This window comes from Abramis brama (genome assembly GCF_963993115.1).
Source record: "Abramis brama genome assembly, chromosome: 3".
In the NCBI taxonomy this organism is placed as follows: Eukaryota; Metazoa; Chordata; class Actinopteri; order Cypriniformes; family Leuciscidae; genus Abramis; species Abramis brama.
The window spans coordinates 26,606,287-26,622,997 of record NC_139965.1 but is presented as its reverse complement, the minus strand read 5'-3'; positions in this window follow the sequence as shown (position 1 = coordinate 26,622,997).

Sequence of the window (16,711 nt, the reverse complement as noted above, 5' to 3'; positions counted from 1 at the left end):
CATATAGTAATCCATGGACTTACCAACAGCTTTCTGCCCACTGCCATAAACTGGACTGCTCAATGGCATCAATAAATTGAACCATTTTCTCTTCTAATTTCATACCAAACACTGTTCCTACCTCTATGAGCTTATATAGTATAGTACGTAGTAATGAACAACAATAGTATTCCTTGTATAGTATGTTTACAGTGTATTCTGATGATTTTTTTTTCCTGGATCACAGCCTACAGTGACCATTGGTTGGTGTGTGGTTCTAGGTGTCTGTTAGTGCAGGTGTGACCACTTGGGCTGGACCCTGGAAGGAAGTATTGAACCTTACAGGAAGTCTGCTTTGTTAAGATAAAACATGCAGCCAGCCTCAGGTCAACCGCCCCCTCCACAAGTACATGCACTCACACAAATTCAAACACACCTTACTGTTTGATGTGGCTAATTTTGCACACCAAAACCACAGAGATAAAGATCAGAGAATGTATTTTTTATCCTCAGTGTTTGAAACCCTCCACTGGAAGTACAGTTCCATTCATTTTTAACCTGTTGACCTTTATCAAAGACATATTTGAGAAAAAAAAAAAAAAAAGACTTTGGCTAAAAAGACTCAGTAAGGACTGAATAAATAGAGATTCCACTGAAGAATATATGTGACCCTGGATCACAAAATAATGGTCTTATGTTGCACGGGTATATTTCTGGCAATAGCCAACAAAACATTGTATGGGTCAAAATTATAGCTTTTTCTTTTATGCCAAAAATCATTAGGATATTAAGTAAAAATCATGTTCCATGAAGATATTTTGTAAATTTCCCACCTTAAATATATAAAACATTTATTTTTGTGAATGGATGCAGCACTATCGCCAATATAAATGGACAACTTTAAAGGCGATTTTCTCAATATTTCGATTTTTCTGTACCCTCAGATTCCAGATTTTCAAATAGTTGTATTTCGGCCAAATATTGTCCTATCCTAACAAACCATACATCAATGGAAAGATTATGTATTCAGCTTTCAGATGATGTATAAATCTCAATTTAAAAAAAATTACCCATAAGTCTGGTTTTGTGGTCCAGGGTCACATATTTCAAATATATTATTTTATTTATAATATGTGACCATGGATGACAAAGCTTTCCATTGATGTATGGTTTGTTATGATAGGGCAGTATTTGGCCGAGATACAATTATTTGAAAATCTGGAATCTGAGGGTGCAAAAAAATCGAAACATTGAGAAAATTGCCTTTAAAGTTGTCCATTTATGTTCGCGATTGTGCTGCATTCACTCACAAAAATAAATGTTTTATATATTTACGGTAGGAAATTTACAAAATATCTTCATGGAACATGATCTTTACTTAATATCCTAATGATTTTTGGCATAAAAGAAAAATCGATAATTTGACACATACAATGCATTGTTGGCTATTTTTGTGCAACTTGTGACTGGTTTTGTGATCCAGGGTCACATATCTTCATGAATATCTTCTCTTTTTTTATGGGCAATTGACTCAAAATGGCAAATCCCTTTTAGTCATACAGCATAAAGTGTATGATGAATTAGTTGACCTTGTTTTTGATTGAACATAGTCCCTGTTAAGATCATATTTGCTACAAAAGCTACACTAAAATCACACTTACCATAAAAATAGCCTACCTACATTTTCCTTTTATGAACTCATGCACTATAGAGCAGAGCTCTACAATATACTACAGTAGGTTGACTGTATGTATGTGTGTGTATGTGTTTCTGCATCCATCGATGTGTGATAAAACATCTATAGTTATTTGAACATAATCTGCTGGTGGATTGTTCATTCTGCAATCAAAGTTAAGAGGAAAATGAGGAATTGGGAATAAGAAGTGAGAGGGTTGGATGTTCCCCTGCTGGCCGGGTCCGAGGCTTGGTTTGTGTCATTGTGAAAGACGAGGAGGCCACCAAAACCTCCTCCTACTTGCAGACAGGAAATTAAGGCTACTATGTGGCAGGTCCACTGCATGGTGTTAGAAATCTTTCACATTCCCAACAGGTGCTCCCTTTTCGAGAAAGTTTTTAGAGATCTGAGAATTTGTGTTTTCGTAGGCATCCGTACCCACAACACATATATAAATTTGACCCTGTATGGCACAGGCGGTTTGATATGCTTTCTTTCAGTTCTGTGATTTCAGTAATGTTGGGCCCAAAAAACGAATACTCTTAGAAATTGAATTTTTGGATTTTAAGTGACCCATTTCATGTACTCTATCCCTTTTATGAACTCTTACCGTCTGATGAAGTATATAACTCTCCGTTATAAACAGAACAGGTTTAAAAACTCTTATGTGCCAGTATCAATTAGACTGTTCAGCATGGATTAGCAACGTCTAACTATTCTTATATGTGTATGGTGTGTATGAATATTTTGTGTAATTTATTAATGTATCAGGTTCTACCGAAATGCTGGCTATTGAGTCCATTACTAATTTCCCTATCAGGGTCAATAAAATGTATTTCATTTCAAATGATACGCTCATTTTGTGGCTGTAAATAAATAAAAACAAAAGAATATGGCTGAGAAAAATCTGGAGAAGAACCTCAAAGTGCTAGACTGCATGTAGAATAAGGGAAGTTTCAAGTTCCCCAAAGAATTATGTGATTTAAAAGACTTTCCTTAAAAAGTCTATGCAACCAGACCTAAATATATTATGAAGTAATTGCCAAAAACATGTTATGACATTTTGAGTGTTTTTGTAAGAGTCCTTACCTACTGTCCAGCAGCGCTGTTCTGCCAGTATACTTTGCCAGCCCTGTTTTGTCTGAGGCTCTGTTTCGGTCAGTTATTTTTTTTTTTTATGGTTTTGACTTTTACAATCGGGTATGTTATTGTTGACCCAACAATGAGGTATATAACAATTATTTTCTTTGATATTTAATTGATCGTTTTGATTTTCATATTCTGATGTTTTAACACAACACAACACAACACAACACACATATGAGCTTAATTAGAAATTTAAGTTTCAGTACTTTAAACTAATTTCCCCTAATTTTTTTACAATTCTCCAAATACAGCTAATCAATCAGTAAAAATACACACTGTTGAACATTTCAGCTGCTTAATATTATTAGAACTAGAATGAGCAAGTTGTGAAGTTGTGCTGTTGGGTTTAGGTGATCTCATAACGGATTTTGATACAGCTCCTTGATGTCAACATGAGCATGTGGACATCATCTGGTGAAACTTCAGCCTAGGCAGGTCATTATTTAACAACATGCCCTTTTGCAATCTACCACATGGCTTCCTGTTTTCTTAATATACTGTGTGGTCATCAGAACAGAAAATGCCGGCTGAACTAGTCTGCCCTGTGAAAGAGAACTTAGTATCTGGGGTCATCCAGGTCTTTACTTTTCATGTTGCAGCATTTTGAACACTCTGGTGTTCTGTTATATGAAGCTAGGAGTCATGATTGGATTTATCATATCATTTCTTGTCTTTCAATGAATAATCATTTGCTACAGTCTACACATTTTACTCTACCCATCTAATTTAATGATGTTTTATCATCAATGTTGGGGACGAGCATGTTCTGACAGTCTACCCATTAGCACAAGAGGAGGCTTAAATATAGAGCCGACTGTTCCACGACCGTTTTTCCAGTATCCCTCCTCCACCCCAACTCCTCACTCTCGATTATTCCTTTCCCAGCCAGGGACGGGGAGGGGATGGGTTGAGTGCTCTGGGTCGGGCCAAATTCCGAGCTCGGAGCCAAATGCGCATATTTTATGCTATATCTAATTATATGTAGGCTAAGTGTGAATTTGTGAAACTATGCTAAATAAGTGCTATGTAAGACATATTTTAACTGCACAGTCACTTAAGTATTTTTATTGTTTCCAAGTTTCGGCAGACAATCAGCCTTTGTCAAGGTATTTTCTTGCAATTGCACAGCTGTCACAATATTTGCACAGCTAGGGAAACCTGGAACCTCAGTAACCTCAGATGAGTCAGTACTGAACATTTTAACCTGTGGATTGACATTAGAAGCTGCAATATTAGCACTGAACATATTAAAATTTATGGTTTTGTTTTTGTTGTGGACTGTCACAATGGCCTGGTCTGTTGCAGCAGATTTTTTATCGAACTTGCAATGTTAGTCAATCAACTGAAAAAAAGTTGACAGTGTCAAATTAAAACTCCTTGTGCTTACTAAATGTTCATACGGTTAGCTGCTGAAATTCAAGAAAATATGACACAAGCATAAATTTACAGAATAAAGTAGGACAGCAGACAAATGTGTCAAAAATGTGTCATTAACACCCCATGGTGCGGTATGGCCACAGTGTGCTGCAAACATGAAATGGCAATAGTGTTTCCTGTGCTTCTTTGCAACTGTCTTATATTCAGAAATAACTAGTTCTGGTTATTTTTGCTTGGCAAAATCTATATTTTTATATGCCTTTAAATTAATATAATATTAATATATACACAAACATTGTTTATTTCTATTTTAAGCCTCATTTATGAATGTATGGTTTAATTTCTGTATTACACTGCAATACACTGTATTCTCCTCCCTATAATAATACAATGATAATGAAGTAGCTATTGAATGTACACACCCTTTTCTGTCAGTCAGATAATTAATATTTGTGTGTGTTTCCAAAATAAACATGATTCATGCAGCTGCACTGTTAGAAAACTGACTGCTGACCAGCCATGTGACTTATTGGCAGACCCACTTGAAATCTGTGGGTGCAAAATTCTGCAGAAAGCTCTTTAGTTTCCTTTCGAGAGTGGTAAGTCTACATTGCGTAGCAACACTGCAGGAACTCCTCGCTTCTCCACTTTTGTTGAAATCCTATGGGCTAATGCCAGCTTGGAACAGCTGGCCAATTGTCGCAAAGTATGCAAATACTGACAGGCTCGCGGGCAATATAAAATGCATGAGCGTGACAATTGCGTCAAAATCTCTTTCTTCACGCTGCCATCGTGGAAGCTGCACCAGGAGGACTAGGAATCTTTTTCTCTAAGCATCCAATGGCTTCAACTTGCCAGATCTGTGCGGGCCCCATCGACCCGCCCGACGAACATGAGTTCTGTGTTGCCTGCCTGGGCCTCGCCTACGCCGAGGCGGCCTTCACGGACTCCACGTGCGCACACTGTGCCGAGCTGCCGAGCGCCCATTAGAACCAGGAGGGACATGGTTCATGCTATAACGGGGACGGGGCCCACTGCCGCCAGTGAGCCACTGGTGGGCCCTCCCCTGCCGGAAGCGAAGATGGCGACAGGGCCTGGAGCCGCCGTCATCCATCGTCATCGCGCTCACCTGTCCTCTTCGCGGACACAAGCTTTCGCAGGCTGCTTCGAGGAGGCGGACTCCATTCTTTCCGGACGTCCACTAGCACGAGGTGAAGTCGTGGTCTGCACCCTAATCGGCGCGCACCCATTATGGCTACGTGCGCATGCCCCCCGTCAAGGAGACTTGAGTACGGACCTCAGACTGCCATCCAATCCGTGCAGATTCATGGCCCACCAGACTGACAAGGCCTACACATCTGCGGGCGTAGCAGCATCTGCTCTTTACTCCATGGCCATACTGCAGGTGTTCCAGGCAAAACTTCTGCAGTCCCTGGATGGCGGCATCGCGGATGCTGACATCATCAAGGACTTGGCGCAGCGACGGACCTTGTGCTTATGGCAATTGGCCGCCCAGGCCATTGGCCGCTCCATGGGTTTTATGATCATCCTTAACAGGCACCTGTGGTTAACCCTAGCAGACCTGAAGGACTCGGACCGCAAGACGCTCCTTAACGCTCCAGTCACTCCCTCCAGCCTCTTTGGTGATGCCGTGGAGTTAGTCACGGAGTGTTTCTCCGAGACGCAGAAGCGCGTGAAAGCGATGAGCCACGTGATAACCCGTCGCTCGCTCCAGTCCTCGTCGAGATCTCGCTCTTCCGTGGCACCTCGCCCCACTCAGGGACTGGCTAGACAGCCCACCGCGGCACCCTGCCCTGAACCGGATGTTCGCCACAAGCAGTGGATGGGGCCTGGGAGGAAGCATCAGGGTCAGAGGAGAAGCCAGCGCCGCAAAAAAGTCAGCGCACCATCCTTGGCTATACCAAGCCTTCATCCTGACAGATCAGTCAATCAATGGCAACGGTGGCCTTAGAACTAATGCAACCACTGTGTCATTTCCAAGACGCATGGAGGGCTATTCTGGGCGTTTCACCGTGGCTACTGGGAATAATTCAACACAGATATTCTCTTCAGTTCAAACGCAGACCACCCCGCTTCAATGGCGTGGTCCCGTCACTGATATTGCCCCAAAACATCCCCATTCTGAGACAGGAAGATCTCAGTCTGCTCGAGAAAGGAGCGATAGAGCGTGTCCCTCTGAGCGAGCAGGAGAGCAGATTTTACAGCTGCTATTTCGTGGTACCAAAGAAGGATGGAGGACTCTGTCAGATTCTGGACCTGAGACCCATCAACCGAGCACTTCACAAGCGCGCATTCAGGATGACAACACTGAAGCAGATCCTGGCATAGATCCGACCTGGGGACTGGTTCGCTTCAGAGGATTTAAAGGACGCGTACTTCCATATTCAAATAGCGATGCGCCACAGGCGCTTCCTGAGATTTCCTTTTGAAGGCACGGCATACTAGTATTCAGTACTTCCGTTCGGGCTGGCCCTAGCCCCCCGCACTTTTTCCAAGTGTGTAGACGCAGTGCTTTCTCCCCTCAGAAAAAGTGGAATGCACATTTTGAATTATCTGGACGATTGGTTGATTTTAGCTCACTCAAGGGATGTGCTAATCAGCCACGTGGAAATGCTGCTTCGCCATCTGGATACGCTGGGACTGCATGTGAATGTGCAAAAGAACGTGTTTATCCCGAGTCAGATTATAACATATCTGGGCGTGTGTTTCGACTCGGTGGCGATGCGAGCCCACCTCTCTCAAGAGCGCATAGAGACAATTTCATCGACTCTGCGCTGTTTCAGACTGGGCAGGTCTGTTTCCTTGAGGGAATTTCAGAGGCTTCTGGGGCTGATGGCGGCGACATCTTCAGTATGCCATCTGGGCCGCTGCAGTTTTGGCTGAAAACACGAGTCCCACCGAGGGCGTGGTCTTCAGGTCACACACACATTCCGGTCATTCACAGTTGCGTCAGCACTCTGAGACCGTGGCGCAACCCGGATATGTTCAGCCAAGGAGTGCCTTTGGGAATAGTGACACAACACACCGATGCGTCGACCTCAGGCTGGGGAGCAGTGTGCTTGGGCGTGCCTGCCTCAGGTCTGGGCTCGGAGTCACAGAGGGAGTGGCACATAAACTGTTTGGAATTAAAGGTGGTGTCCTTAGCTCTGGAAGATTTTCAATCAAGGTTGGAGCAGCAGCATCAATTCGTGAGGGCGGATGTGGATCTGTTTGCCACGAGCAAGAACACGCACTGTCAGTCATTCTTCTCGCTATCTCACTCCCCGCTGACGGGAGATGCTCTGACATTGTGTTGGCCTAAAGCCAGGCTTTACACGTTCCCTCCGGTGAAGATTCTGCCTATGGTGTTATGCAAAATCAGGAGGAGAGAGCATCAGTGATCCTTGTGGCCCTGAACTGGCCGAACCAGCCCTGGTTTGCGGACCTGAGAGAGATAATGGTGGCTCCCCCATGGCAAATCCCCCTCAGGAAGGACCTGCTGTCTCAGGCGAACGGCACGATATGGCACCCCAGCCCTGAGCTGTGGAACCTTTATGTGTGGCCGCTTCAGTGACCTTTGTGGCGAGCAGAAAGAGGCTGAGGGTCGTGGGAGAATGGTGTGAGGCCGGTGGTGTTATTCCTAATGAGTGACATCTGTGAGACGCACCGGTCTCGTATCTCTCACGGAGGAGCAGAAGCATAAAAGGAGGAGCGACGACAGTGAAGATCGAGAAAGGCCAGGCCTGGATTTATGTTGTGTTTTGTTTTATTATGTGTGGCGGCAGTCGACCGTGAGGGACTGTATTTTGTATTTGTTTATTTATTTTATTAAAATCTGTTTGAATGTTCGCCGGTTCCCGCCTCCTTCTTCCCATAATATCTAACCTTGTTACAACCTTAAATAAGTGAGACACTCTGCCTCTTCACGAGTGCTGGGGACACTCGCAGAGGCGTGTGTGCCTTCTACTAGGCGTAAAAATGGTGCCAGGACATCGATATCGACCCGGTTATCTGTTCCGTGTCGGATGTTTTGCTTTTCCTACAGCACAGACTGGATAGCGGGAGTTTGCCATCCACGCTGAAGGTGTATGTGGCCGCTATTGCTTCATTTCGTTCCCCGGTTGACGGGCAATCGATCGGTAAACACACTTTGGTGACCAGATTTATCAGAGGAGCGAGGAGATTGTGTCCTTCACGGCCGCCATCGGTGCCGCCGTGGGATCTAGCTCTAGTTTTGAGGACTCTCTCTACCGCCGTTCGAGCCCCTAGCTTCGATTGCTGTTAAGGAGCTCTCCCAGAAAACGGCTTTGCTCCTTGCTCTCGCCTCTGCAAAGTGCATTGGAGACTTACATGCGTTCTCGGTAAACGACGATTGTATCTGTTTCGGACCCGGCGACTGCAACGTTACTCTCCGGTCGAGACGGGGCTACGTGCCTAAGTCACTGTCTATACTGTTCAAAGCACAGGTTGTTTCCCTGCCCACCTTATCTGCTGAGCCGTCATCCTCGCATGACACTGACGCTCAGAGCGCTGTTTGCCCTGTCAGGGCTTGTATTTGATGTATTTGACTAGCGACAAATCTAGCAACTTTTTGGATAAACCTCAGTAACCTCCAAATGTTGCCAGTACTGTCCTGCGAGCGTGAGGTCTTGCTTTCTCCCTGCCGTCACGCTCTCTAGCTGCGTCTACCCTGTTCAGTGAATGGCTAAGAGGAGCAACAGCACATTCATCTGTTGAGCGCACGGCTGCTGACAAACTTGAATGAGCAGTGTTTTTCCATGGACTAATCACTTATCTGCTTTTCTTTTGTTTTATATTTAAAGAATTTAGTTTGACCATTTAAATTTCCTTTCTTTTCTTGTGCTTATTACTTGTAATACTCACTATCACAGATCTTTAGTTCATCCGGTTCCCAAACTCTCTCAATTCAGATGTCCACATAGGCTTATAAAAAATTTAGTCATTCACTATATCATAGCTACTCGTTCTATTGTCTGACCAAAAAAAAAATATATATATATATATATATATAGGAAATGAGAACAGCTTTATTTGACATTCAAATAAAGCTATATTATATTGTATTATATTATATTAAATACAGTATGTGAGCATTAATTTAGAGAGAAAACACATTAGGCAGGCAGAACGCAAGTATGACGCGAAGATGTCATGAATCTGCTAATTAACGTATGACGTCATCTAGCGACATTTAGCGACTTTTTGGGAAGGATTACAAATTTATTAAATGTTTAATTTAGTTTGCAACAGTAAAAGTTGAGTACATTGAAGTTAGCATTTTAAGGTTAGGTTAGGATAATAGTAACAACAGTTTCTGCCAGTCCTGTTTTTCTCTATTGTGTTTTAAATGAGTCAGATCACTGAGATTCTCACCTTTCGGAGCCCAGACGTTGAATCATTAGGTTGATTGACTTTCACCTTTTGTCTTTAATGGCTCTCGGATGGCTCTTGGAATTGGAGTTCCTGGCCAGTATCAGCATGTGAATAGTTATGCTGATTCAATTGGACTCAGAGTAGGGTGTGTTCCCACTTCATTTGCATGCTTTATTCAGAGTTCCCACCTCTATGTAATCCCTCCCCCTTGGAATGTATATAACTACAATGCATACTGTATTAGAGTCAGATAATGTTGGAAGTACTACAGCAACGTACAGCGGAGTTCTCAATAAAGAATAACTTCTGTTGAACGCGATCCCAACTGTCTCCTGGTCTCTGCTTCGATGAAAGAAAACTTTACAACAGCGTTAGCTACTTTCCTTTGAAAATAGTTGGCAACACTGGTTATGATCCCTGGATCAGTGCAGCCTTCGCTTTCATTGCGTTTGGATATGCAAATTTTAATAGGGTCGGAGCTGATGTCTCATTGGTCTAGTTCCGCCTATTAGATGCGAGCACTCCTAGCGGCGCGGCTATTGGCTGACTGTCTGTCTCTTCCATGGCTGGTGTAGCTTGACCCTACGAGCTTATCTTCACTACTCTCACGGAGGGATTTAATACAGTTCCCTACGCAATGTAGAGTTACCGCTCTCGAAAGGGAACGTCTCCGGTTACTATTGTAACCTTGGTTCCCTGAGAGGCAGGAACGAAACATTGTGTTAGCCGCCGTGTTCGCTGTTTGATCAGCTGTGCAAGCGTTCAGTCGTGATTCTGACGCAATTGTCCAAGGGGGTAATCCAGCACCCGGAAAGCGTACCTTCCATGGGGGCAGCCATGGGCTAGCAAGCCATCACCTGCTGTTAGCATTCCATTGACTCCCATTCATTTTGGCGTCACTTTGACAGAGAATAACTTCACATCTGAGGCGTTTAAAGACTCCATTTGTCCACTGTTTATTTCTAAAGAAACACGACAATGTATAAAAGGCTCCATTACCTTGTATCTTACGTTATGGCCCCGTAGAAGCCGTTTTTGTAAAAATAGGCTAACGATTGCGTCATAACCAAGCGACTCTCTGTCGCACAGTAGAGAAATTACCGTATAGACAGGAGGAGAAGCTCACAGGAAATCGGGGGGACGTGGAGGCATAAAGTACGATAAAGTCAAGGGAGAAGCCCATAGAGAGTCATAAAGTTGCTCCTGCTCCTAGCTCATGGACAGCTCCTACTCACGCTCTCCGTCTCTGCAAGATTCGGAAGGGAATGATTCAGATTTCTCTTGGCACAGCTACTAGAAGACTTACAACTGTCAGACAGGTTGCTCACGTCACATCTACGTCGTCAAGCTCAGTTTGAGGCTGCGCAGTACGCTCAGCCATCAGGAAGTGAGTGCTTCTAATTGACTTCTCTGTTGAACTATGGGGTCGCTGTGTCCATTTCTTATACTGTCTATGCAATTGTCGCAACAGTCGCGCCCATGCATTTCATACTACCCGCGAGCCTGTCAGTATTTGCATACTTCGCGACAGTTGGCCAGCTGTTCCAGGCTGGTGTTAGCTCACAAGATTTCAACAAAAGTGGAGAACGGAGGAGTCCCCGCAGCGTTGCTACGCAATTTCTCGTTCCCGCCTCTCAGGGAACCGAGGTTACGATAGTAACCGGAGACGTTTTCCACAGAATTCCACAGAATTCAAACCTCTGCCCCTTACCCACCCTCTGCCCCTTACCCATCATCCATCATTTCCAGTACCATGTTTTCAATCTATCTATCTGCAGATGTTCCAGAAAAAAAAATCAAACCAGGAAAAAAAGAATATATGTTATAGACCTATACAATACATTTTCTCAATGTATCTAAGCTAGAATAAATGTTTAGTAACCCTGTTAGTAAGACTCATTTGCGTATGTTTCTGGTTATTCTGTGTTTTGGAGGATCTGCTTGTCTCAGATCAAGAGATCATGCACATCATTGCGCATCTGCAAATAATGTAACTTGTTAAGGCAGCTATACGTCTACTTTACTGACTTTAAGGCCTCACTCTTGTCTAAAGATCCTCATTGAGCCATTCACTTGCACTTTACAGGAACTGAATCTGACAGAATCTTCCTACTTCTGCTTTTCTCTCTGATACCCAGAGTGGGTTGCTTTATTTGTGTGGATCTGTGTGAGGGTGTTGTTTTAAAACAACAGGTTTGCTTGAAGTCAGACATGATCAGACAAGACCTTTACAGACCAACAAGGGACTTGAAGAAATGGTGAGATTATCACCCATAAGAGGTGACTGATAATCTACCACTGATAACACTGTGCTCCTTTTGCTGTCTCTGAAACCATCTTCAGTTCTCCATTCTTTGATATCTAAGGTTCATTGTTGTATTTAAAATAAAGTGCCTTAAATTTCCAGGGATATTTCTGTAACAGTTGCATACCTGATATATAGCAGTAAATACACAAATAAATTATCATGCATTTATAGGTCACAATCTACATCCATGGCTGAGAGAGACGCCAAAAATGTCTTTATTCAGATCACTGAAATTGAGAAGTGAAATTTGTCTCACTTTCTACCTGATTTTTTCAGTCAGGAATATAATAGGGCCTTACATAAGCATGTTTCCAGCAGACATAATACACTGTAAATGCATTCTATGAGATATTAACCTTCAAATTGTTCCAAACCTGTTTGATTTTCCACTGAACACAATTAAGATATTTTGAAAACAAATTTCAATTGTTTTAGCTTACTTTGTTTACAGTCAACAGAAGAAATAAAATGATACAGCTTTGGATCAATGTGATGGTGAGTAAATGATGAGGGAATTTGCATTTCAACAGGGATGATGTGTTTTCATTGGAACTCACTTTTAAGCAGTCGGTGCTGTGTAATGGGAAGAATGTACAGGTTTAAGCAACACATTCACAGCTTTCCCGCAGTTGCGCCATGCTAAGACTGGCAGGGAGAATGAAGCAAGAGCTAAAGGAGCTGACGTTGAGTGGATGAGGAAAGGCAGTGTGGGTGGAATGAAGCACTAGAGCTAAACATAGTCAAATGCCTCAAACACTAATGAAGAGCCAGCAGCAAATTGGAGAATGAACCAGATCATTTCAATTCCAGCTACATGTAAACAAAGACTATGTTTAAATATTTGTCAAAAGTGCAAAGCCAGTCACAACTCAGTTTGTATAAACCACTTTACAATAAAACATATGTGGGGCTGTAAATATAAAATTTAAAAAGATTGCAATGTTTTCATCAGAATAAAATAAGAAAAGAAATAGTGTTTTCTCAAATGCATTTAAACATTTGTGTGCACCTCTTGAAATAGCATTGGAGAAAATAGACTACTGAAGTAGCTGCGACACATGCAGTGTGTATTAATATATAAAGAAAACAGCAAAAGTCATCAGTTTTAGCCGGGTGTGCAGGCAGCTGTGTGTGGCACCAGGGCCGCAGTAAGCTCTGTGGTTTGGACAGCTTGAATCGTGGTGAAACGAAGCAAATACAATAGCAGTTTTAAAAACATCAAAACTTTATTTAGAAATGTACTAATATGCCGAATGCAAGATTCCCAAAAGTCTTTTGTGCATTGCTAAGCAGACAAAAGAAAGTAGGCCTGTTAGTGATTTTTTTGTATCTAGAAAGCAACCATGACTGTTTATTACAAAAAGTGGCTCTTACAATATTCTAAAATAAATGTATAAATAAAAAGTAAAACTGCTTTGCAAGAACAATATGAAAGTAACAGTTCATCCAAAATGGAAATCCTGTAATTGCTGTTCCAAACCAGTATGACTTTTTCATCCGTGAAACAGGATAAGGGATTATTCATATAATTCATATTATACTTCTGAAGTCATTCAATTACTTTGTGTGAAATTCAGAGAGGAAATTAAATCATTATGCATTCAAATCTTGTACTCCCAACTCGAGTCTAGCGCGTATGCGAGAACAACTTTGTGTTTCTACATAAGGGCAGTGCAGTGAGCACTCTCAAGCCCATAAGCAGAAGAAGGTGGAAAAGAAGAGATTGCACACAATTTCTCTGGCATCCAGCATCGATACAAATTCATTTTAATTTTTGAAAGTGAGTCACTGCATTAAAAATATGCAACGCACATTTTGTTGCAAATCAAGGGATATGCAGCATTAGATAAATCATTAGGCATCATGAACTAACAATGCATTTTTTTTTACAGCTTTTATTAGTCTAGATGTACCCCTGAGCAAAGACAACAAAGACATAACTCTTTTTTTGACAATGACATTATATGCTTAAGCAGTGCAGATATTCATAGGCAAAATATATGTTCAGTCATTTTCATGCAAGTGTCCTTGTGATAACAACAGGTCAGTATAATCATCTTATAGGTCACCAAGTTGACAAGTGGATCATGTTTGCATCTAGCCCGTTTCATGTTTGCAACTACACTGAACAAAATTATTTTGGCCCTATTTTTCATGAGCTGAACTCAAAGATCTTAGACTTTTTCTATGTACACAAAAGGCCTATTTCTCTCAAATATTGTTCACAAATATGTCTAAATCTGTGTTAGTGAGCACTTCTCCTTTGCCGAGATAATCCATCCACCTCACAGGTGTGGCATATCAAGATGCTGATTAGACAGCATGATTATTGCACAGGTGTGCCTTAGGCTGGCCACAATAAAAGGCCATTGTTGTGCCATTCATCCACGACCATCACCTCATGTTGCAGCAATGCATGGCCCCATGTTGCAAGGATCTGTACACAATCCCTGGAAGCTGAAAACATCCCAGTTCTTGCAAGACTAGCATACTCACCGGACATGTCACCCATTGAACGTGTTTGGGATGCTCTGGATCGGCGTATCTGACAGCCTGTTCCAGGTCCTTCCAATATCTAGCAACTTCGCACAGCCATTGAAGAGGAGTGGACCACAGGCCACAGCCAACCCCCCCGGACCCCCCCAATACAGTAAAACTGCACATTTTAGAGTGGCCTTTTATTGTGGCCAGCCAAAGGCACACCTGTGCAATAATCATACTGTCTAATCAGCATCTTGATATGCCACACCTGTGAGGTGGATGGATTATCTCGGCAAAGGAGAAGTGCTCACTAACATAGATTTAGACAGATTTGTGAACAATATTTGAGATAAATAGGCCTTTTGTGTACATAGAAAAAGTCTTAGATCTTTGAGTTCAGCTCATGAAAAATGGGGGCAAAAACAAAAGTATTGCATTTATAATTTTGTTCAGTGTAGTTCGATAATGTCTCACTTAAAAAAAATACAATTAAGTACACACACTCTTTAATTTGTTTAAATATATTTATGTTTAGTATTTTTATTTTTTTCAAAATACATAAAATACTTATACCAGTCAATCTCTTTAGACTGCTGACTTCCTGTATCAACTAGTTCAGGCCCCCCAACCCCAACTTTGGCTGCAGCTGTACAACTCCATATAGCATTGGGTGAGCACATTTTCTGCATTAATAAGGAAGAAGATAAGGTGAGGATGTCATGGTCAAATCTATTTGTTGATTACGTTTAAATTGGAACATTATTCAGATTTACTATCAGTTAACATGAAGAAATAAAAGAGCAATGGTAAGGGTGAAAATAGTGTTAGCCAACTCGATCTCACTGCAATTTTACGAGGTGGCTAATTCGTACGAATGCATACAGCCCACTCGCATGAATTTGTAAGATTTTTGCTAAAATGGTAGAGGTACGTGGAATGAAAGCAAAAGTTTCTAAGCAGTTGTATACACCAAAATCTTCTTTGCATTCAGAATAGGTCCAGACAGATTGCAGCCCAATAGCGATACTTCACTGAATGGCCAATTTTACATGTATTTTGTGTATTTCCAAAATACAAAATACTGTATTTATATTTAAATTAAAATAAAAAAATCTACACAGTATTTAGTATTTTATTTTTAAGTTTTATGTAGTATAACTACTTTTATTTTATGTATGTAGTAAAAAAAAAAAAAAACATGTATGCCCATTTCTTTCTCTGTTTTGTTTTGTGTTTTGACAGTGTAAGCTAATACATGCAAACATGATCATCCTGTGATACATTAACATAATGCAGACATAAAATTTTACATAAACTAACTTGAAGATAATCACTAAGGGTTTTTATCATGTGATATGCCTGACTCTCTTGTGTGTACTTTTTATTCTTAAAGGGGCCATATTCTTTTGCAATTAAATATCCTTTATATAGAATAAAGAAGTGTACACACAAACCCTCACAGACATAAATGCAAATACAATCTTTGGTTATATATACTGTAAAAAAAAAAAAAAAAACCTTTATCTTCCTGCTGCAGGCCAGTACCTTTGTGATAAGTTAGACATGTGGTATAGTAGATGAAGACAGTTAATGACATCATACGATGTATTCAGCTCACTAAACATAGCTCACTACAAAACTTAGTTTTGATGTTTTCAAAGCATTCACTGTAGACCAGGTAAACTGTCTGTATGCACACATGAATGAATGAATGAACGAACATGTATGCAACTTTGTCCTCAGTAAAAAAATTGTTTATGATATTGTTAATTACATGGACAAATGAAAGGCAGACAGATGGTTTGAGACAGGTGGAATGTTTGATAAAGACAGTAGATTCTTTCATCATAGTCATTCAGGATGTTTTATCTCCTCTCCCAGCATGTACTAATGCAGATAGGACATGCAACACAATCAGCCATCTTATCTGTTAGTAGGTTCTCTGTCTGCAGTTGGGATGAGGCTAAAGCCCAGACTCCAACCAACTAGAAGCTTTTCCTAGTTTATTTATGGATCAATCATTTGTTCCATTTATTTCATGTTTATTTGCGATATATTTGTCCTCAGATTTATTTTATATAGTATATATTTTTTGTAAAATATATAATTTTTTTTTAAACTAGGAAAACAGCTTGGAAAGTTAGTACATAGAAAACTTTTAGCTTAATACTCTGAAAATGGCACAGATTTTCTGTGTATTTTCATCTGGCATTAAGGACTTTCCATAGAACGACAAGCACTATGGAGGTGGACAGGAAGAACAGCGGTCAGCTGAGCTGTCTCTGATTGGCCACTGGGGGAGGTGACACTTTACGCCTATTCTAACTGCAAAGATAAAATCCCCACCTGCC